Below are 23,368 nucleotides of genomic sequence, written 5' to 3'. Positions count from 1 at the left end.
AAAATCATAGGTTTTCTTGACTTGTATAAACAAAATGCAATGATTACCACTCTAGTTATATTCAAGACCACTAAGCATGTTAGCACAACTGCCTTACACATCACTGGGGCTGTCAGAGACTTGAGGTACTGATTGAGATGGCTGTGATCGGCCTGAGACTCAGATGGAGAAAACATGCAGATCATATATGCTTCCTCATGGAACATGCAAAGTGTAGACAGTCAGCCAGCTAAAGAAAGCAAAGCAGGCAGAGTTAAACCTACTGACTGCCCAATATTGTGTTTCATAGTCACATCCAGAATGATATACAAGGGATTTTTTTTTTCCGATATGACATTAAGTCTTAAAACACAAGAAGTAATTTGGTACCTTTATTTCTCTGGCTGGTACACTAAATTACAACTACATGTGGTAAGCATTCAATGACCATAAGTGACTAAATAAATGAATGAATAAAATAAGTAATGTAGTCCTTTGGGTAATGTGAAATACATCTATTCTCCAATTAGAGAATGCTAACCTAAATGAAGTCAGCTATTTAAAAAACTTATACTACTCTCAAAGCAATTTAACTACACTAAATAAACATAAATTATCTACTCCAAGTCAATAAACTTTTATAAGTTTATAAGGCAGATAACTTGGACTTTTCATAGAGCATGGTCCCTTCTGCAGCTATTCAACTTTCAACTAAATGGCTATGTTAAACCTGTTCTAATACAAGTTCCTTTACTGACCAAGATATTTGAATTTCACATAAATTTTATATGTTGCAAATTATTTTTCTTCCACTTTTATCCCCAATCTCTTAAAAATATAAAAACTGTATTCCTAGTATACAGTTGCAAAGCAAGCAACATTGAGAACGGGACATTAGTTTGCTGCCATCTGGCCTTTTGCAGGTCAGGCACTGGAAAGACCAGTGTAGTTAGAGTTTTCCGGCCTGGCCTACAGTCAGGACAAATCTCTGTCACTCACCAGTCCCACAGCCGCTCAGACCCAACCAAGTAAACACAGAGACTTATATTGCTTGCAAACTGTATGGCCGTGCCAGGCTTCTTGCTAACTGTTCTTACAGCTTAAATTAATCCATTTCCATAAATCTATACCTTGCCATATGGCTCATGGCTTACTGGTATCTTCACATGCTGCTTGTTATGGCGGTGGCTGGCAGTGTCTCTGACTCAGCCTTCCACTTCCCAGAATTCTCCTCTCTCCTTGTCCCACCTATACTTCCTGCCTGGCCACTGGCCAATCAGTGTTTTATTTACTAACCATCCAGAGCAACACATTTGCCATACAGAACATCCCACAGCAGACCAGACTATGTAAAATAGTTTTGTAAAGGTGCTGATGATGAGACTAAAGTCTATACCAAGTTCATTTCACCTGATCAAGGTGAATTAAATCATAGAATTAAATTATTCAATTGCAGAAGACCAATCGGACATGTAACCTTGAAATATTTGCAGTAAACTCATTTACCATAATGTCATGAAATTTTTTTAAACCAACATCAAGAATTTAGAGAATCATTATTTCAATATATTTAAGCACCTATTAGGTAAAAGCACTGTCACCAACAAATTATCCTTTTTAGAAAAGAAAAACATAGATGAAACAAAGGAAAGCCAGCAGGCAGAACTTCTTAATGAATGACACATTCCACAATCCAGTCAACTTATCTGGATGTAGCATCATTCTAATTAGGAAACTCTGATTTCCAATTCTGTTTCACAGGTAACTTGAAATTGCCAGGGTATGGCTCTGAGCTGCAGATATAATTATTTTTACCATTGGAAATGAAGTTTCCCCACTATGAATTAATAAAGCAGTAAGCTTGGTTAGTTTCCATCAATCCCCCAGAGTCTGATATATAAAAATAACTTTCCAAGTGTGTAATACTGAGAACCTGATCCTAGCCCCTCACTGAGCCCACCAAGATAGTGACTTCCCTTGAGGCGCTGCCCACACAGCCACATACAGCTCTAACTGCCAAGTTATTAGTCAGGTGTGATGCTTCTCTCCTGCAAAAGCTTCTCATAAATGCCCTATATATCTATTTCTATCACTTCTTAATTTTATCTGTGAATATTTCAACATGTTTTTCTATAAGGACCAGTTTTAATATCACAATTACAATACTAACATTAAATCCATAATATAAACAAATATATGGAATTTACTTCCCACTGCCTCATAAGTGTTTTAAATTTATAATTTATTTTTTGTAGATTAATGTTTGCTTCTCTTTGCCATGTTCTGTGTCTGCAAACATTTACAAGGAAGCAAATGATTGTTCTCTCTAGTAGAAAGTCAGAACTAAACATGTACTGTAAATCTGTGCAACTAACTCTTGATATAGAAAACAGGGAATCAAAACTTCCTTCAGGGGAACACTCCTACACTGTTGGTGGGAATGCAAACTTGTACAACCACTTTGGAAATCAGTATGGTGGTTTCTCAGAAAATTGGGAATCAATCTTCCTCAAGACCCAGCTACACCACTCGTGAGCATATACTCAAGGAATGCTCAATCATACCACAAGGACACATGCTCAACTATGTTCATAGCAGCATTATTTATAATAACCAGAACCTGGAAACAACCTAGATGTCCCTCAACTGAAGAATGGATAAAGAATATGTGGTACATACACACAATGGAGTACTACTCAACAGAGAAAAACAATGACATCATGAGGTTTGCAGGCAAATGGATGGAACTAGAAAATATCATCCTGAGTGAGGTAACCCAGACTCAGAAGGACAAATGGTATGTACTCACTCATAGTGGATACTGGATGTAAAGCAAAGGATAACCAGACTGCAACCCACAGCTCCAGGGAGGCTAGCTAGCAAGGAGGACCCTAGGAAAGACTCATGGATTGCCCAGCAATGGAGAAATGGATGAGATCTACATGAGCAAACTGGAGATGGCGGGGGAGGATAATGGAGGACAAGGGACAGGGGAATGAGAGCTTAGGGGAGTGGGAGATTTGAGCTGGAATGGGAACAGGGTGGGAGAATAAGGAAAGAAATACCATGAAAAATGAAGGCACCATGGGAATAGCAAGATGCAGAGTGCTAGGGAGGTTCCCAGGAATCCACAAAAATGACTCCACCATAGACTACTGGCAATGGTCAGGAGGGTGCCTGAGCTGAACTACTCTGGTGATCGGATGGCTGAATACCCTAACTGTCATCATAGAACCGTCATCCAGTAACTGATGGAAGCAGATGCAGAGATCTATGGCCGGGGTCCCAGGCAGAGCTCCAAGAGTCCAATGGACAAGAGAGAGGAGGGATTCTATGAGCAAGAGATATCAAGACCATGATTGGAAAAAGTACAGAGACAACTAGCCAAACCAGTGGAAATACATGAACTGTGGACCAATAACTGAGGAGCCCCCATGGTACTGGACTAGGCCCTCTGGGTAAGTGAGACAGTTGTTTAACTTGAACTATTTAGGGGGCCCCAAGGTAGTGGGATTGGGACCTGTCCCTAGAGCATGCGCTGGCTTTTTGGAACCTATTGCCTATGGTGAGACACTTTGCACAGCCTTGGTGCAGAGAGGAGAGGCTTGAACCTGCCTCAACTGAATGCACTAGGCTCTGCTGACTCCCCATGGGAGACCTTGCCTTGGAGGAGGTGGGAATGGGGTTTGGGGTTGCGGGGGGGGGAAAAGCTGGGGGTGGGAGGAGGGAGGACAGGGGAATCTGTGGCTGGTATATAAAATGAATAGAAAATCTCTTAATAAAAAAAGGGAAAAAAGGAAGTACAGATTAATAGTTAATCATCTATAATAATCAAACTTATTGTCATGTTAGTTAAGTTTTCTAGATGTACATAGATATATTTCAATTAGGTAGGTAGTCTTCAAACACTTCAAAGACCTACAGAATACGGCATTTAAAATGTTTTAAGAACTTAGACTTTCTGGACAGGGAGACATGGCTGCTCCTGGCAGCACCAATTTACTTCAAAGAGAAAGATGGGCATCAAAGACACTCCATATGGAATTTATCTTCTACTTGGCAAAAATAGCCATTTGGGCAAGAAACTGTTCTTGCCTGGACTACTTGACAAAAATGTATTGACTAGACATGCAAGACCCATAGGAAGGTGACGACTGAACTTTTCAAGGCAAGATGGTTCTTCAGGTTCCTTCTTCACAGAAGAAACTGCCAGACATTCTACAGGACACAGGAAAAAGTAACTGAGAGACTCTAGGCCTATGAGCTGAACATGGATGCCCCAACATTACAGAGGATTTTTGGATGACTGTCCAGGCAGACAGCTGTCTCTGTTGTTTCCAGAGTTTTGGAAGTTGCTTACAATGCATTTCCTGTTTACATAGGTAATATTATATCCTTCTGGGGTCTTTGATGTAATTAAAAAGACTAGATGGTTATAATTATGGTTTTCCTTGGTTATGATAAGAGATAAGATAGATATAGGAAGGGGAAAACTTTAGACTCACAACATACTAAATGTTTATGCAGAAAATAGTCAGATCTCTTTTGGAAAACTAAAAAACCTTTCAACTTGGGAAAAGAAAATCAGAACAGACAATGTTTGTATTTAAAGCATTTGCTTTTTTGAACTTCAGTAAGATAATATAAGTAGAAGCCTGTACTGTACAACAAGAAAGATGCAGTATTAAATGTTGGCAACTAGCTTTGTACTTGCTGAACATGAATTTAAAGCTGCAGTTTCAGTCATGTGGTTTAATATTCTTCTCTATCACCTTCTGCTTTGGAGGTAAAGATATTTCTCTTTGAAATGTAAAGGTCAATTACAGCCTAAAGGCTTCAAGCAGTCAATGTTCCAGTGATAATTAAAGGTTACAGTTTAGAGGAAGACTTATAATATAGTCAGTTAAAGTCCAATAATGAAGGCATGAGAAATGGTATTGATAATGAAAGCTAACATTTATAAATGTAACTAATAAAAGAACTCTTTCTAAACAGCTTCTTGGAGCATTAAAAATTTTATTATGATTTGAAATTAGATAGAAAGTCTTTAGGTCTGTTCCAATTGCTAACTGAACTATACACTTACTTCCAATAATCTCAGCCATTGACATGGCTATGTCTGTGTTGCATGTACAATTAAGGAAAAATCTTATATTTTTGTTCCTCATAAAGGTTGAGAGCATTTTTGTTAATTTTAGCATAATCCTTAAATTTAGAAGGTTATATAAACATATTGACTAAATAGCTATCTTTTCAATATTGTATAGTTCAAACAAGAATTAAACCATTCTAATATTATGTATGTATATTTGTAGGGAAAAATTCATACTCCTTCTGAATTAAAGTGGGCTGAATGGTGGTAGATAGACCATAGGCTCTATTAACCTTCAAGTTCTGCTACAATTACATCTGAGAAAATATATATGACATGACCAAAGATAATTTAGGATTAGATGGACAGGGCCAAATGGTATTCATCAGTAAATCAATAGCAACCCTATAATTCCAGAGTCATTATGGAGGCAGGGCAAGAATTAAGAGTTATTTTTATCCAACAGCTCAGCTTAACAAGCAATGAAATATTAACCATGTAATGAACATTTTTAAATGGCCTTGATTGTCCTTAAGCCTCTCAAAGATGTCACATACAACCATGAACACATTCTATGTCCATTTTAAAACATGTTTTAATTATGTGATCCAGGCTCTCTCATCAGTCTAATTAACTATAAATAACCACATTCATGAAGAAATGTACATCTAACTTATCATCTCTCTCTCTTTCTCTTTCTCTCTCTCTCTCTCTCTCTCTCTCTCTCTCTCTCTCTCTCTCTCTCTCTCTTCTCTCTCTCTCTCTCTCTCTCTCTCTCTCTCTGTGTGTGTGTGTGTGTGTGTGTGTGTGTGTGTACATGTGTAGTGATACAATAACTGCACGCTCACCCTCAGCCTTGAAAGTCAAAGCCAAGAAAAGACATTCTAAGTCAAATGGAAACTTCTACCTTAATATCTATGTCCTGGTCTAAAACATTGAGTGAAAAGAACATTCTTCCCTTAGAAATCTGGAAATTCCATTTTAAAACATGTTTTAAAATGTCCATTTTAAAACATGTTTTAATTATGTGATCCAGGCTCTCTCATCAGTCTAATTAACTATAAATATCCACATTCATGAAGAAATGTACATCTAACTTATCATCTCTCTCTCTCTCTCTCTCTCTCTCTCTCTCTCTCTCTCTCTCTCATCTCTCTCTCTCTCTCTCTCTCTCTCTCTCTCTCATTTAGAGTATAATGGAGAAGACTGTGGTCAATAGAATGAGAACCAAGTGAGGGTGAGCTGTCCCAAACCACATGGAAGCTAGAGATTTCTTACGGTCTTGTGGGAACCAGTCACTGGAGCTTCTCCTCATCTTGGTGGCTTATCTAAGCAGCTAGAGTAGGTTTTGTTCATTGAAACTGCATACAACTTACATAAACCCAACAAAACTTCTCCTAATAGGTCACTGTGATAGTTAATTTTGAGTGTCAGTTTGACATGTTTTAGAATTATCCAAGAGACAAAAGCTTGTGTCTGTCAAGGAAATATTTCCAAACATGTTTAACTGAGATTAGAGGATCCACACTGACTGCAGATGCCAATCTTAACCTGGCCTGAGGTCCTAGGCTGAACAAAAAGGAGAAAGCAAGTGGAACAACGCTAGTCATTTCTCTCTGCTTACTGACTGGACATCATGTGACCAGTCATAACCACCATGTTTCCCCTGCCATGATGGATTGCATCTGCAAACAATGAGCCAAGACAAAACCTTCCCTTCCTTAAGTTGCAATATCAGGTATTTTATCTCAGCAGCCAGAAAAGTAATGGACATAAAAAAAAGTTACGCTCAGTCTGAGTTCTTTTGCTGTGATACCACGGGCCATGAGAGCGACAAGTCTTTAAAGGGGGCTTGTGAGAAGAATGTGGACCTTTTGTTGTATGTAAATACATCAATACTGTAGGAGTGGGAAAACCCAGAATGCTGAGGGGAATGAAGACAGCACAGGCCTATAATGAAGTTTCACAGGACAAAAACTCTACTAGGAACTATGCTAAAGGCCTAGCACAAAATCTGACTGCTTTCTTCTCATGTCCTAAAAAACCTAAATGAAACTGAATTTAAAGATAATGTTTTATGGAGGAAATTTCAATGCAACACAAAATTGAGGCTCTAGCTTGGTTATTGCTTACATATGTTTATATCTATAGTGAAAAAAGACAGTATATGCATACATTTATACATGCAGTTTAACAAGGAAAGGGATATTAATAAGAATAAGTCTAAAATTACATACAAGATGGATGAAAAGCAAGCAGTTGTCAGCACTAAAGGGGTTGTTATCATTAAATAGTAAGTTCTTACTTTGCACTGGGATTTTAGGAAAGGTGGCATGAGTATAAGATTCATATGTTAAGTGGTTCCAGTTTGTGTGTGTGTGTGTGTGTGTGTGTGTGTGTGTGTGTACACAAAATTATTCAATAAAGGCTAACAAAAAAATCTGGGAAAAAAAAGTTCCAGCCTGTAAAAATGTAAATCCATTTGAAAGCAGTGAAGGAAGGGACTGAACTAAGACTGCTACTGAAGGGTTTTCTGCTGGAAAGCAATCACTTGACAAATGTTTTTCCAAGGTTCAGCCACCACCAAGGCATATATCACTACAACTAATGGGGAAAAGCCAGGCAGACCATATCTTGATCTGTGGCAGAGTATTGTGTTGGTTTAACAAGTAAAAATGCAAGAATGTGAAGGTCACAGAAGCTAGCACCAACTTTCCAGAAAGCTGCTGAGATCAGGCAGTGTGGAGAAGGGTCAGATTCCCTGCAGGATGGTCCTGACAGGTCAACTCTTGGAACTGTAATGGTGAAATCAAAGCCACTACAGTATGTTGGAGAAACCAGGACTGTGGTATGTTCACTGAGAAAAGCTAGGATGAAACTGTCCCAAGATAGAGTTATATACACCAAAGGTCACAGAAGTGGAATAGAAGAGCTAAAAAAGTTCTTGAAGCCAAGATATCAAATGCTCCAGAGGTGGGACACAGAACTTCAGGACTTGTTGCTTGCTCTGCCTGCTCCTGGTCTTAGTTTGGACCAATCTTTCTTTGCAATGTGCTAATTCCTCCCATTTAACGTGGGAATATTTACTCTGTACCATTGCATATTATAAGTGTGTAACTTGTATTTTTTTTAAATTTTTATTTGAATTCTCAGATTACTCAAGTCTCAGAGGAGAGCCTGCACATACACTTTTGAACAGTTGAAAACTGTAAGATTTGCAGGGGGGGGGGGGGCTTTTTAGAGATGGACTATATGCATTTTGCATTATAAGATGAACATGAGAATTTAGAGGCCATAGTGAAAAGTTACATTTGAAAACTGATCTGTTTGAGTGTTAGCTGAAAAGAGTGAACTTGTGAGGGTTAAGTTTGATGTCAACTTGATGGGTTTTTGAATCATCCAAGGGACAAATTCTCTGTGTGTATGAGCATGTTTCTAAACAAATTTAACCGAAGTAAAAAGACCCACTCTGAATTTAGGGAGCACCAGGACAAAGAACTAAGTGAGTAGAAACTCTAAAATTCATCTCTTTATTCCTCATGACTATGAGTGTGACCAGTTGCCTCATACTACTGTCTCCATGCCTTCCCTGCCTTAATGGACTCTACTTTCATTCCTTGAGACAAATAAACCATTCCTTCCTTCAGTAGCTTTGGTTAGATATTTTGTCACAGAAATGAGAAAAACAAAATAATACAGTCACTATTACTCCAGTTCAGAAAATAATGCAATTGGGTTGCCTTATCTTTGTTTTGATTGATTTATCAACATCTAAAGGGTTATATATGTAAACTCAATGGAGGGTTTTTTTTTTTCCCAATTTTTTAATTGGAAAAAAAGAAATACTCAGGGTTGGATCATTGGTCTTTTGTTAGATCTACATTCCTTCATGTAGTGATCTCATTTATTGGCTCACAACTCTCAAAATTATACCCTCTGCTCAGACATTTTCCCAAATCATAGTCTTTTATTTCTAACTGCCTACTTAGTACTCCACCTACATGTATCTAAAAGCATGTTATGCTGTTCAAACTGAACTTTCAAGTGTTTATGCAAAGTGTAATTGCACTCTTCTCCACTAAGTCAATAGTGACTTCATTCTTCTAGTTGTTTACACCAAAAATCATGACACAGTTCTTCACTTTTTCTTCTTATAACTCATATTTAATCCATCTGCATATTTGACCTTACCTTCAAAATATCTTCAGAGTGTGACTGCCTCTTTATGCTAATTATGACTTTAATCTATACCATCATCACCTTATCGTATTTACATCTGTCTAACTCTTCACCACTACCCACCAAAGTATTACGTCTACACAAGAGCAATCTTTTAAAGCAAATTTGGCTATTTCACCTTTTGATTAACAACCCTCTGTTGTTCTCCCCATCATATTCAAGACAAAAAGCTCAAATCCTTACAGTCAAACCTAACATCCCCTGAACCTTGTGTTATTTCTCCTCTTTTGGATTCAAACCATCTCAGCTACTTTGGCATGCCTGTTTTTCCTGGATTCAAACTAACTCAACTGCTTGGGTATGCCTGTTCTTCCTTGAGCATGGCATTTATACCCATGTAAATAAACCACTGCATTTGCATGTGTAGTTCTTTCTATAGGAAACATTTTCCCTCTATATATCTACATGAGTCACTCAGCTGTTCAGCTTTGGCTAATGTCACCTTATTGATTAGACCTTCCCAACATGCATTATTTGAAATCATTCACCTTACCCAGCTTAGATATAGTGTTGTTCTTCCAAGCTCTAGTTTTTTTTTTCTTACTGCATGTTTTCTTTTTCCATTTGTCTACATCCTTTGGGTATAATATGAGCTATAGATAACAGAAATGTTTTTCTGAAGTAAGTTTTATTTTGCACCAAGAATGTGCCTGGCACACAGTAAGTCTTCTGTTAAAAAAAAAAAAAAAAAAAAAACAACTGTTGAAGAGCTTAATGAACAAGTCTTTAGAAGCCAAAGGGTTAGATCAGAACTTGATCTAACATGTCGTTCGCAACATGTTTTTTCCTTTTGAAACAGATGTAATAATCTGTGGATTGGTTGTGGGTTGCTAAACACAAACAATGTTTTCTTAGCTGTCTGTGGTGGTTAATCTACATTACCAGCTTGACAAGACTGAGATTCATTATTGGTGAAATTATCAAGGCCACTCCACGTAGTTACAAGGGAGGTTTATTTAGTGGCGTAACTTACAAATGAAGGGATAGGTAGGTCGCAGGGTCTGGGGAAGATGTAGCGCAGTCCGGCGGTGTTCTCTGGAGCTCTGCTCAGTCTACCTCCAGCGTCCAGGGTCCAAGAACCAAGAGAGGTGGAGCATCCGGATCTCGGGTCTTCAGGGTCCTCTCTTGGCCCCGCCTTGTAGGTGTGACAGTTACTGAAGCCTCAATGGGGGTTGGAACTTCCAGATCAAAGCTGGAATGGCTACCCACTACAATTTGTCATGGAAACACATTTCTGGGTTTTTCCATTACTGTGTTTAATTGATCAGGGAAGATCTGTCCTGAATCTGGATTGGCAGAGTAAGGTGCCAAATGGAATTGGAGGAATGAGGTACGAACCAGCATTTATTCCTTTCTGCTTCCTTGTTGCAGATCCAATATAACCTTACATCCCTGTTGCCATGCCTTCCCTGCCCTGAAAATGTAGGCCAAAGTAAGCCTTTCTTGCCTAAAGTTGCTTTTTGTGAGATACTTGGTTAACGACAATAAAAAAAGTAATTGATATACTTCCTATCAACATCCCACATTCCGAAGGACATTAATTGGCCAGGTAGATACTGAGCAGATCACTGACTCCTGATCCTTGACTTTGGCAATGTACAGAAAAGTGTTGATGTCCTAAATACAATAATGTCACCCAGTCATCCTTGTTCCACATCTAGTATCCTCCTATGAGTGAGTACATACCATGTTTGTCTTTCTGAGTCTGGGTTACCTCACTCAGGATGATTTTTTCTAGATCCATCCATTTGCCTGCAAACCTCATGATGTCATTGTTTTTCTCTGCTGAGTAGTATTCCATTGTGTATATGTACCACATTTTGTTTATCCATTCTTCAGTTGAAGGGCATCTAGGTTGTTTCCATGTTCTGGCTATTACAAACAATGCTGATATGAACATAGCTGAACAAGTGCTCTTGTGGTATGATTGAGCATTCCTTGGGTATATGCCCAAGATCACCAGGGAGGCTACCTGGAAAACAGAACCCCAAGAAGGACACGGGGATTGCCCAATGATGGAGAAATGGAAGAGATCTACATGAACAGCCTGGACATGAGTGGGGGTAATGAAGGGCGAGGGTCAAGGGAAAGAGAGCTTGGGGGAGCGGGAGATCCCAGCTGGATCAAGAACAGAGAGGGAGAACAAGGAATAGGAGACCATGGTAAATGAAGACCACATGAGAATAGGAAGAAGCAAAGTGCTAGAGAGGCCCACAGAAATCCACAAAGATACCCCCACAACAGACTGCTGGCAATGGTCGAGAGACAGCCCGAACTGACCTACTCTGGTGATGGGATGGCCAAACACCCTAATTGTCGTGCCAAAAACTCCATCCAACGACTGAGGGATCTGGATGCAGAGATCCATGGCTAGGCCCCGGGCAGAGCTCTGGGAGTCCAATTAGCGAGAAAGAGTAGGGTTTATATGAGTGAGAATTGTTGAGACCAAGGTTGGATAAAGCACAGGACAAATAGCCAAACAAATGGAAACACATGAACTATGAACCAATGGCTGAGGTATCCCCAACTGGATCAGGCCCTCTGAATGGGTGAGACAGTTGATTGGCTTGATCTGCTTGGGAGGCATCCAGGCAGTGGGACCGGGTCCTGTGCTCATTGCATGAGTTGGCTCTTTGAAACCTGGGGCCTATGCAGGGTCCCTTGGCTAGGCCTGGGAGGAGGGGACTGGACCTGCCTGGACTGAGTCTACCAGGTTGATCTCAGTCCGTGAGGGAGGATTTGCCCTGGAGGAGGTGGGAATGGGGGGGTGAGCTGGGGAGAAGGTGAGGGGGTGGGAGGGGGGAGAACAGGGAATCTGTGGCTGATATGTAGAACTGAATTGTATTGCAAAATAAAAAAATAAATAAATAAATAATGTCACCCACAGAAAAGTCTGATTGCATAGTTGGTCTTTGACTGTCACTGGCAAATTAGATTTTAAAGGGTTCTCTGAGTGCTCACCAAGCTAACTGATAGGACTGTTTCACCTGCCCAATCTAATTGTGCAATAATTTACACTGAATATGCTTTCCTTTTAACAATCTAAAACTCTAGGCAATGGCTGCCTACATTACCAACAAACACTGGAACTAAGTTTGTAATAAGCTTCCCTGGTAAATATCAGTTTACAAACTTGTCACAACTCACTCCTGGAATAATTAGAGACTCAGGAAAAAGACATTGTAGCCTTATCCTTGGGTTCCTCCATATTTTATTCCATGCAGCTTTTCCCTATGCAACTTTTGAGTCTTTCAATGGAATGAATATTAACTGTGTGTACAACTGTGTCCTGAGTTTTGTGAATTCTTGAAACTCTGGGATCATAAGGGATCCTGATTTGAACTCAGTGCATTTTTACTTTGTGCTGAATATTGTGCTTCAAACCTGTTGAGTTTATGAGCTGATGAGGTTTATTTATTTACTCACTTACTTTGCACTGCCTTAAGATAGAAAATATATTGTTTTGTTTTGTTTTGTTTTATTCTCAAACTGGAGCAGCCTGCATTTGGTTCTCGGGTTCCCTCCCTAGAATTGTCTCCTTTTCAGGAAGCACTTGGGAGATACAATCAAGTGATAGAAGTACAAGGAGAAAAAAGAAAGACCCACATAGGAGAAAAGATTCTGATAGAACCAGGAGCATCAAGGTTTTAATGTCAGTTTGACAAAGTGAGCAGATTTCAATAGTAGCTGTATTAGTTATTTTTCTTGTCATTAGAACTAAAATACCTTAGTATTACCATAAACACCTCAGAGGAAGAAAGATTTATTTTTGCTCATAGTTTAGAAAGAGTTTGCACAGAACATCACAGTGGGAGGAATGTGTAAGTGAAAAGCTTCTTGAAAGTGTCATCGTGGCCGCAAATGTAGAGAAGCAGAATGCCTGCACTTAGCTTGATTTCATCTTCTCTTCTATATAGTTCTCAGCCCGGGAGATGATGATGATGCCCATATTCACAACAGATCTTCTATGTCAGTTCCTCCTCTCTGGAAATGCTCTCACAGTCATGAGGCTTATTTCACTGGCCACGAGTCAAGTTTACCTGCATTCAAAGTAAATGCCAGTCTCTGATTTACCTGGGGTGCTCTGGAGATCACCTCACTGGAGATATGCCTCATGAAGATCCCAAGTGATTCCAAATATAGTCAAGTTGACAAGGTAGATTAACCATAACAGTGGCTTCTAGCATCTGTCATTTGCAGTGAAACAATCCTTTTCTACACTATGAATGATTATTACTCTCATTTGCTAATAAAAAGCTGACAATAGCTGGGCAGGAAGAGATTTAGTGAGAGAACCAGACTAGGAGAATTCTGGGAAGAGGAAGGGGAGGAGTCAGAGAGTCACCGGCAAATGCAGAGAAGCAAGATGAGAAAAGATACTAAGCCATGTGGCTAGATAGATAAGAATTATGAGTTAATTTAAATGTAAGAGCTAGTAACAAGACTGAGCTATCAGCTGAGGATTTTCAATTAATATAAGCCTCAGAGTAGTTATTTGGGAACAGGTAGTTGGGACATGGAAATGTCTGATTACTCTCATTTATACCAGCCTTTGATTTAAAATAGTCATGTTATAATGTAGCAAAGAAAGTATAGCTATCACTTCTTGCCAGAAGCACAATTATAAAGGCAAAGTAGATGCTTTTCCTGTTACTAGTAACTCCCTGAGCCTCCTTGTCTACTGTCTTTACTTCTGAAGACAATTCTGCCTTTGTACAGAATCTTGATTTGTCTGTTACATTCATTCCTATTCATGCCTAATCACTGCATTTTAGGAAAAGTATTTTTAAAGCCAGTGAAAACAATCAAGGTGATGGACACCCTGTTGAATTCAAACAGACCAGTGTGATTAGGATTCCTGGGTCTCTAGATACAAAGATTTAACAAACATATTGAATGCTATGAATAATTCATTCACCAAATTCCAAACTGCTGACCACATGAATTGAAAAATAAAAGATGTTTTGAGTAGAAAATCATTGCCACTCTTTTCTCGGCATAATTTTTTAAAATATCAAAGTGAACAGGAAAGATTGAGGTTCCAATGTTTTGTTAAAATTCGAGTTACCTTTCTTCTGTTGTGTAACAAGTTATCACAAATTTGAAAGCTGAGGACAAACATGTAGTGTTCCTTGTTCTGTGAGTCAGAGGTACAGGAGCAGTTTGGCTGGACTCCCTGGCAGGACCTGCAGTCAAGGTGAATGCCAGTCTGTGATTTACATGGGGGTGCTAGAGAAGAGCTCATTCAGACTCCTGCCAAAGCCCTGCTCCTTCTGGCAGTGAGGTTGAGGTTCTAGTCTTCTTGATGGCTATAGGCTAGCAGTCACTCCCAGCACCAGGAACTTCTCAGTATTCCCTGCCACGTAGCTCTTTTCATTCCCAATCCAACAGTGGAGAATTTTCCTTTCACCAAATCCTTTCACACATTCAGTTTCTGTCTGGAAAGAGTTTACTCCATTTCTAAGGGCTTATACAATTATTCTCATTAATCATAACCTTTCATATTTCTAAAATATTTTTAAATTTTAATTTCTCTGTCTCTCCCTGTGTGTCTTTCAGTCTCTCTCTGCACATGCATGTGTGTGTCACTCTGTCTGTCTCTGTATTTCTGTCTCCGTGTGTCTCTCCGTGTGTCTATCTCTGTCGATCTCTGTTTCTCTCTCTCTCTTGTTCTCTCTCTCTCTCTCTCTCTCTCTCTCTCTCTCTCTCTCTCTCTCTCGTGTGTGTGTGTGTGTGTGTGTGTGTGTGTGTGTGTGTGTGTGTAGAAAGTGTGCATGCATGTGAGTGGGCAAGTGCATTTGCCTGTGTGTACCCATTCAGAGGCCAGAGCAACACATCCATATCTTTCTCTACCACAGTCCACCTTATTTCCTTAATAAAAGTCCCTCACTGGATCAAAGAAGCTCACTCTTTTGGGTGGGATAACTGTCCAGTGAGTTCTTAGAATCTACTTGTCACAGTCGCCAGCCCTTCAATGCTGGGATTACAGGCATGTGAAGTCCTGTCAAGTCTCTTATGTGGGTGATGAGGATTCAAACTCGGGTCCTCATGCCTGCAGAGGAAGTGACCTTACCCACTGAGTCACCTCCCCAGCTTCGGTATGTCTTTATTGTAATGTCATTTTAATATTTGGAGCCCTAATTACATCTACAAAGTCTTTTTGGTGTATTATCTAGGTTATATAATGTAATAACTCGAAGAGATATATGCACGTCAGGTATAGGGCATCTCAAAGTTATTTTAGAAATCTGGCCACAATATCCTAAGTCTCACACAATTGGATTTTGGTCATTGTTTCTAATCTTTAGCATTAATGTAAAATAAGAGTATTTTCTAATTGTAGCATAACTATTTGTGCCTTTATTTTACTACAAGACCAGAAACTGTATAAAACCTAAGTCTGATCAAGAAAAAAATTATCCCTGTGTTCTAAAAGTTCCTTCTAACTTTAGTAAGTTTTATTCTTTTTAAACTTTAATCACTAAGTAGTCATTTTGTTATCTATCATATTTTGCTATTTGCCATTCTTTATTTTCTTATTTTTTCCTTCCTTCTCTGGTTCAATTAGTAATCTAACAAAACTAATGAAAGTCAATATGGATAGTCCTCTCTCACAAATAAGCATTGGGAAAAGATACCAACAAAATAACTGCACTTGATATCCTGAAGTTCGGAGTGCCGTAGGAATAGATAGACTAGTGAGTGTGCCAAAGATAACACGTTTTCTTTCATCTTGGGGGATTTTTTTTAAGGCACTAGATTTTGACAATAGTAGTTATATGAAAATAAATAAAGCTGATTTTTCTCAAATATAATTATTTTGACCAGCATTTTACTTAAAAAAACGATTAATTTTAATACTGCAGAAAACTAGTCATTTTATTTCCTGTTGCTATGATAAAAATACCCTGACAAAAGAGAAAGAGTTTCTTCGGCTCACAATTCCAGGTTACTGTCTGTTACTGTCTGGAAACCAGGGAGGTGGGCAGTGGAAGCAGCTATCACATTACATACACAATCAACAGCAGGAGTCATGGATTAATGCATTCATGCACATGCTAGTGTTCAGTACACTGTCTCATTTTCATCCAGTCCAGGCCTACCTACCTTAAGAAAGTGCCTTCACATTCAGGCTGGCCTGATCTAGACATTTCCTCATCAAGATTCCCTTCCAGATGATTTTACATTGTAACATAAAATCAAGACTAATCCTCACAGACACATTGTGTGTTTTGCTTGTTTGTTCTTACCTATGCCCAATAGAATTCCCCCTTACTACAGGAAACATCAAGGGCAAACCAAGAATTCAATTCCTTAGTCTCTTCATACTCATCACTTTTAAATCTCAAGTGAAATGCAACACCATTGAATCCCCCAAGGAAGCACATTCCTTTTATCTAACTTTCTATTGGCCCCAAGTTAACTTGAGTGATTGTTCAATGGTCTATTATTTCATATATAGAACCATAGCATGTATATTAATCCATGGACTTCCTTGATATATTTTTATTTGAGCACAATATACATAAAGAATTATTTCATAAGTTAAATTTAAAAATCCACCATACAGGTGAATTTGCATATGTCAGAGTATGTCCTAAAGCAAAGTTTCTTCCTGCTGCGTTTTAAACCCTTCATGGGAGTCTCCACTTAGAATCTGGAGCACAGAATGCTAACCATTTTGCTCCACATCTTCCATTTTATTTCAATGCTCTAAGTACTAACTTCAAAAAGGACAATTTTCCTAGACCAGATCATGTTCTGGGAAAGGAAAATCAAATTTGACTGATTCCTATGCAGAAGTGTAGCTATGGGAGAGAAAAAAAACCTGTGGTACAGCTGACTCAGTTATTTTAAAGATGAAGAGATGAGCTCAGCCTCTTCCAAACTAGCATTCTAGAACTCTCCGAAAGGACAAACATGGACTATAGGATCAAATAGTCTTACATCTGTAACAGCATCCAATTAAATTCAAGTTTGTCTGTTAAACAGAGATTCTATCTTAGGTGTTACTGCTACAAGTCAATAGATTAATCTAATAAAAAAATTGAAGTTTTTGTGTAGCTGGAGAGATATCTTAGTGGTTAAGCGCACTTGCTCCTTTTTCAGAGCACCCGAGTTCAGTTCCCAGCATCTGTGTGGAGTGAATCACAACCGTGGATAGCTCCAGGTCCAGGAGTATGGATAATCTCTTCTGGTGCTATCGGCATCCCACATGCAAGTATCTACACAGTCACATACCGACACACATACACACATACACACATACACACAAAATAAATAAGCACTAATAAATAAATCCTTTAAAAGTAAATTTTTTAAAGCAGGCCAGTCAACATTTTTTCTGAACATGTGTTTTTACTAAGTGTTCCCAAACCAGCTCATAATCTGTGTAGTGATAATGGGCTATGAATAGTTAAGCCAAGTCTGTCAGAGATGAATGGATATACAGAAGCTAAAGTTAAGTTGCTTCTATGGTTGACCCAATTAGCATCCTTGTCTGTATAAAATGATCATCTCTATGAAAAGTTTTGATATTTTGTCTTTGATTCTGCCCCAATTTGTAATTCCAAATTCCATTTACTAGTTTTCTATTGCTATTCCACCAAACTGCAGCAAATTAGGTAGCTAAATCCCTACATTATTATCTGGAAGTCCTGGGGTGAGGAATCTGAAATGGGTCTCGCTGGGCTCAAATCGAGCTGTTGGAAGGGCTAGCACTTTCCACATTGGTTATGCTAATATGAGAATTGTTGTCTTTCTGTGAGCAAATATAAACTAATGGGAGATGGAAAAGAAGAGATGTTGCTGAATTTTAGGAGAAGCCAGATCAAGACTAAACATTGATGATATGGTATTTTTGATAGTTCAGTTAATCTTGCTTGATTAAAGGCTTAATACCACATTAATTCAACAGAAGAAACTAATACAGAAATATTTGTGTATAAGAATAACCTACTGTCCAAACATTAGTTCCACAGGCTGCTGTTTTTTTCCTTAATTTACAAATAAATGATCATCAAATCTATCAAATCTATAATTTGGTGTTAGTATTCTTTTTCCAGGTGTATGAATTCATTTGTAGAAATTATAAGTCAAAGGACATACATGTAATTAAATTCAAACAACAGAAACATTCAAAGACTCTGAACAAAATCAAGTGGAGTGAAGTAAAAGGAATTTAGAATATTTCACTGAGACAATAAGGCACTTAACAGGTCTTTAAAGCAAAAGCTTAATCTCGTTCAGCATAAAGGTTGTAAGTGTTTATGATGAGCCTGCCACATGCATTAGGTGTGAGACTCTTAGCATGAGTTGGGCTCTCTCCTTCTTCTGCAGAAAATAGATGTGTAAAGATGATTTCACCATAAATATGAAGAGTTCTTTTCCAAGTCATATCATGGTTGTTTGTTTTTGTTTGTTCATTTGTTTGTTTTTCCTCATTCTGCCATGAAAAGGTGACATTCCTTAGATTGGTGACACTGTGATTTTGTTGTCTTTCATCTCAGGATAACCAACACCAACTTGTCCTCCTCTCGTGTGAGAGACTAGTTCGGGCCCACACTGTAGCAGGCTTGCTCTTCTGGGCCACCAACCAGCTCCCAAATCACAACATGAGGATTTATAATTAGTTTTGGATGTCTGGCCTTAGCTTATGCTCATTTCTGGCTAGCTTTTTTTTTTCCCTTTAATTTAAATTAACCTGTTTCTCTACATCTACATTTTGTCCTGATTCTTTTTACCTTTTCTTTCTGTATGTCCTACTCCATCCAGCTGCCTGGCAGCTGCCTGACTGGCTGGCCCTGGGCATCTCCCTCTCTTTCTCACTCATTCTCTTCTCTGTCTTCTCATCCTTAGATTTCCCTTCCTACCTATTCCCTCTGCCTGCCAGTCTTGCCTGTCCCCTTTCTGCCTAGCTATTGGCTGTTCAGCTCTTTATTAGACTTATCAGGTGCCTTAGGCAGACAAGGTGAAAGAGCTACACGGCTTTTTGTAATTTAACAAATATAGCATAAACAAATGTAGCACATCTGTAGCTAGAGTTTTCCTGCCTGGCCCACAGTCAGGATAAATCTCTGCCACCCGCCAGTCCCACAACCACTCAAACCCGACCAAGTAAACACAGAGACTTATATTGGTTTCAAACTGTATGGCCGTGGCAGGCTTCTTGCTAACTGTTCTTACAGCTTAAATTAATCCATTTCTATTAATCTATACCTTGCCACGTGGCTTGTGGCTTACCGGTACTTTACATCTTCCTTGTCCTGATGGCGGCTGGCAGTGTCTCTCTCACCCAGCTTCCTGTTCTCTCAATTCTCCTCTCTGTTAGTCCCGCCTATACTTCCTGCCTGGCCACTGACCAATCAGTGATTTATTCATTGTCCAATCAGCAACACATTTGACATACAGACATCCCACAGCACACATCCTTACATCATTAAATAGTTGCAGCAGAAACAAATGTAATACACCTTAACACAATTAAAGTAATATTCCACAGCATAAGCAAATATAATACTTTTTTTTACACAGTTAAATATTCCAGACCACCACACCCCAACCTCATCTCTAAACTGGGAATACACCTGGCGATTTTGCCAGAGGGTTGTTCTGAGTATCCACTGAATTAATTTACATAAAACATTACAGGAAATCATCTGAGTCAGTCAGTTCAACAAGTGCTTTGCTATGTCTTCAACATTCAGATAACAGGAGCTATTCATTCTCACTGGTCTCTCAACAGATGACTGTCTTTATCTTTCCTGAGAAATGAGGCATCAGCTTGAGATTGCCCTAATATTCTGCTGCCAAAACATAATTTGTATCTGTACACACATTTATCTCCTCTCTTTTCTGTCACAGTGAAAGAGCTCTGCCTCCTCCTATTGAAGGTCAATTTTTCCTCCAGTTCTGTGCCCTGCACCCACTCAGGAACTGAGTCAGCTGAGATCCTTCGTCTTCTTCCCATTCTTTCCTATCAATATTTTAATATGCTAAACCCCACCATTCTTGAAACAATTTTTTCTTAGATTCATACTCCTCTCACTCATTGCCTACTTCATTTACCAAATGTTTCAAGTCATATTCTACACTGTCTCATTTCCGTACCTCTCATCAAGTACCCACCAAGTTCTTTCTCCTAACCTTGGCAAATCTCTAAGAAGCTGAGCCATTATCAAGCTCATTACAAATTGTCTTCTTGACTGATGCCGTAATTAGGTTTTAGCTTCTATTCTCCTTGTCTTGGCAGCAGTTAACAGTTAACTACTCTTTCCTTTACAGATAGATTTTAAAACATTTTCTTTCCCTTTAGTATGTTGCTTCCCCCTCTGTGGAGTTAGTTCTTCCTAACTCAGCAGGAGACCTTCTCCTATTCTTCCTTTCTATGCCTTAAAAAGACTCAACATACTCTGATGGAAAACATGCCACTATTTCTATGTTTTTAAATATTATCTATGTGTTGATATTGCCCCCCCACACACACACATCCACACATGCACATATATAGGCACACCCACACACCCACACACATAGGTAATGCCAAGAAAAATTTCCTGAGCACCAGACACATACATCCCACTCCATTACCTACTGGTTGTCAGTCTTTGACATCCTATAGATAATTCAAAATTAGCCCATACCAAACTGAAATTTTTATTTTCCCCCATATCATATGTATTTGTCTTCTCCATTGCGTATGCCTGGTCTCCTCACTGCCTTATGAACTGTGCTCTCTAATGTTTTCAACTCTTTGATCCACACTAACATTTCCCTAGCATTAGTCTTTCCCTTTCTTTTCATGATGAATCCTACCTTTCTTTCCATCTTGTATCAAAATAATTTTTCTAGCCATTGAGTTTAGAGTTTCCTAAAATGTGAATATAATAATGTCCTCTTTTTGATGTCATCTCTTTTTAGTGCTTTATTACTTCCATCAAGACCTACTCCCATTTGGCTCTCCATCCCCTGAATAATAGAGCTCACCATGTTATCTTCCTTCTGTGTTCTTGCATATACCAATTCCTATGTCTCCACAACATTCTCCTTTCTTTAGTTAGCACTGCCATCAGAATTCTGAAAGGATATGCCTGGCGATTACTGGCATTACTACTGAGATTACATGACTTTTGCAATATTGTGTCCCCAGTACCAGTGCCTGCAGAGGCCAGAAGAGATGTCAGATTTCCCTGGAGCTGCAGTTTCAAGAGTTTGGGAGCTTCCCTACATGGGTACTAGGGAACTAAGGTCCTCTGCAGGAGCCACAAGCATTCTTAAAAATAAGCCCTCATTCTCTTATTTAAGTGAATATTTTTTCCAATAAAGATCCATATGGTAAGCAATAGTACAAATGTCAGGAAGACAGCCCAAGGTTGAACTCTGATCACTACTTGGAGAATTTCTTCAACCCTGGCTAATTAGCCCATGGATTTTTTTTTAATATTCAGTGCTTATTATACTATTAAAATTTCTATGAAGTATTTTACATGCTATTCCAAGTAGAAATGCAACCAAATTGTAAAATTTCACTTAATTTATAGTGTAATTAAAATTCTATACTAACATTTACTCTCTCATTTTTAAGAGAAAAAATAAGCATATGAAATCCCAATAGGTTAAAATTAGCATATTTTCATGCATGTTTTATATGTGTGTTTGTTTCATAAGAAGGCTTTTGGATGAAAAATATTATAAACATTTGTAGAAAAATATTCTTAAAGCTTACATTTGCCAAGCACTTTATTTGTTAATTCATTTATTCCTCACAGCCACCATCTGAGAGAGGACCTATTTCGACCTCCAACTCACAGATGAAGAAGTAAGTAGAGAAGTCAGTTCCATGGATGGCTGAGGAAGGCTGATACAAGTACAGCATCAGGACAACTGTGCTGGTTTCCATTTATTGGATTCAACAGTGTTCAATTTCTGTTGATTCTTTCTCAAATAATAAGTAATGCATTGTGAAATGAATAGTAAAATGAATAGAAAATAAATAAGCTTGTGTTACACTTTCAAATGGATTGTTTACATAAACTTTTAATTTATTCTGAAATCATATGGGTAAGATGTTTTTCCATAACCTATGGACATTCACTTAAGGAAACTTCAGTATGCAACTATTTGTTTTTATGAAAGTCACATTAATGTCGCCAAGATCTAAGCAGCATCATTAATTTATTGTGGGCTAATAAAGAAATTGTTTGCCTTGCCTGTCCTCAGAAGCAAATGAACAGAGAATCTAACAGGAGTCATTGTGGATTCCCTCTGGATTAGTGTATCAACTCCTTCCTAGAAAGAAGCTTTCAGAACTCAAACAGTCACCTTTTGATGGGAGATGTATTTTTTTTTTCAGTTCCCCAAGAGGATCCAAATTGATTGATTCTGTGGCAACCACAGACTCCAAAGCCACGGAGAACACTGAGCTCTCAATGACATTTCCCTTAGTTCCCAGAATGCAGCTAGGCTGTCTGTGTCAAGGAGTTTCTCTTCATAGAGGAAGAACATGAGACATTATTCCACCATTTTGTTTTCCAGGAGTTATGCACAAGATCATTTTCATTTCATTTTTACCCCAACTATTTCAGGAACATTGAAATAACTGCCATGTGATCAGAACCTTTATCCAATTTGGTTAAAACAACCAGGACTTTTGTCTTGACTTACTGATTATAATTTAACATTGAGAAAAGTACTGTAGCCATCACTCATGCTATTTAATGCAGTCAAAAATAGTATGGGAATCTATTAACTGCCTTCAGCAATTCTGCCTTTTTTCAGAAGAAAACAATGCCATTCAAAGAGGAAGAAGCCTGTTTTTATATGTTCTTTCTTCTTATAAAGATGAGTCAGGAAGGAGAGAAGAGTGAAGAAAAAACAAAGCCAATGATGAATATGATATTTCGTAAAATAACTAGATATAAAGGAGAAGTCATATTAGGATTAGAAGGTGGAGCTGAAGGTCTCTGAGTAACCCTGCTAGCAACTGATCATACCAAATACAAAAGTGGTGAGAAATGTTGATTGTATGTGTACATGTTCATGTTTACATTTGTGCCTGTG

The sequence above is a fragment of the Peromyscus californicus genome, unplaced genomic scaffold, assembly GCF_007827085.1.
Source record: "Peromyscus californicus insignis strain IS unplaced genomic scaffold, ASM782708v3 Scaffold_6__1_contigs__length_162567912, whole genome shotgun sequence".
Lineage (NCBI taxonomy): Eukaryota > Metazoa > Chordata > Mammalia > Rodentia > Cricetidae > Peromyscus > Peromyscus californicus.
This window is presented reverse-complemented; position numbering follows the sequence as displayed.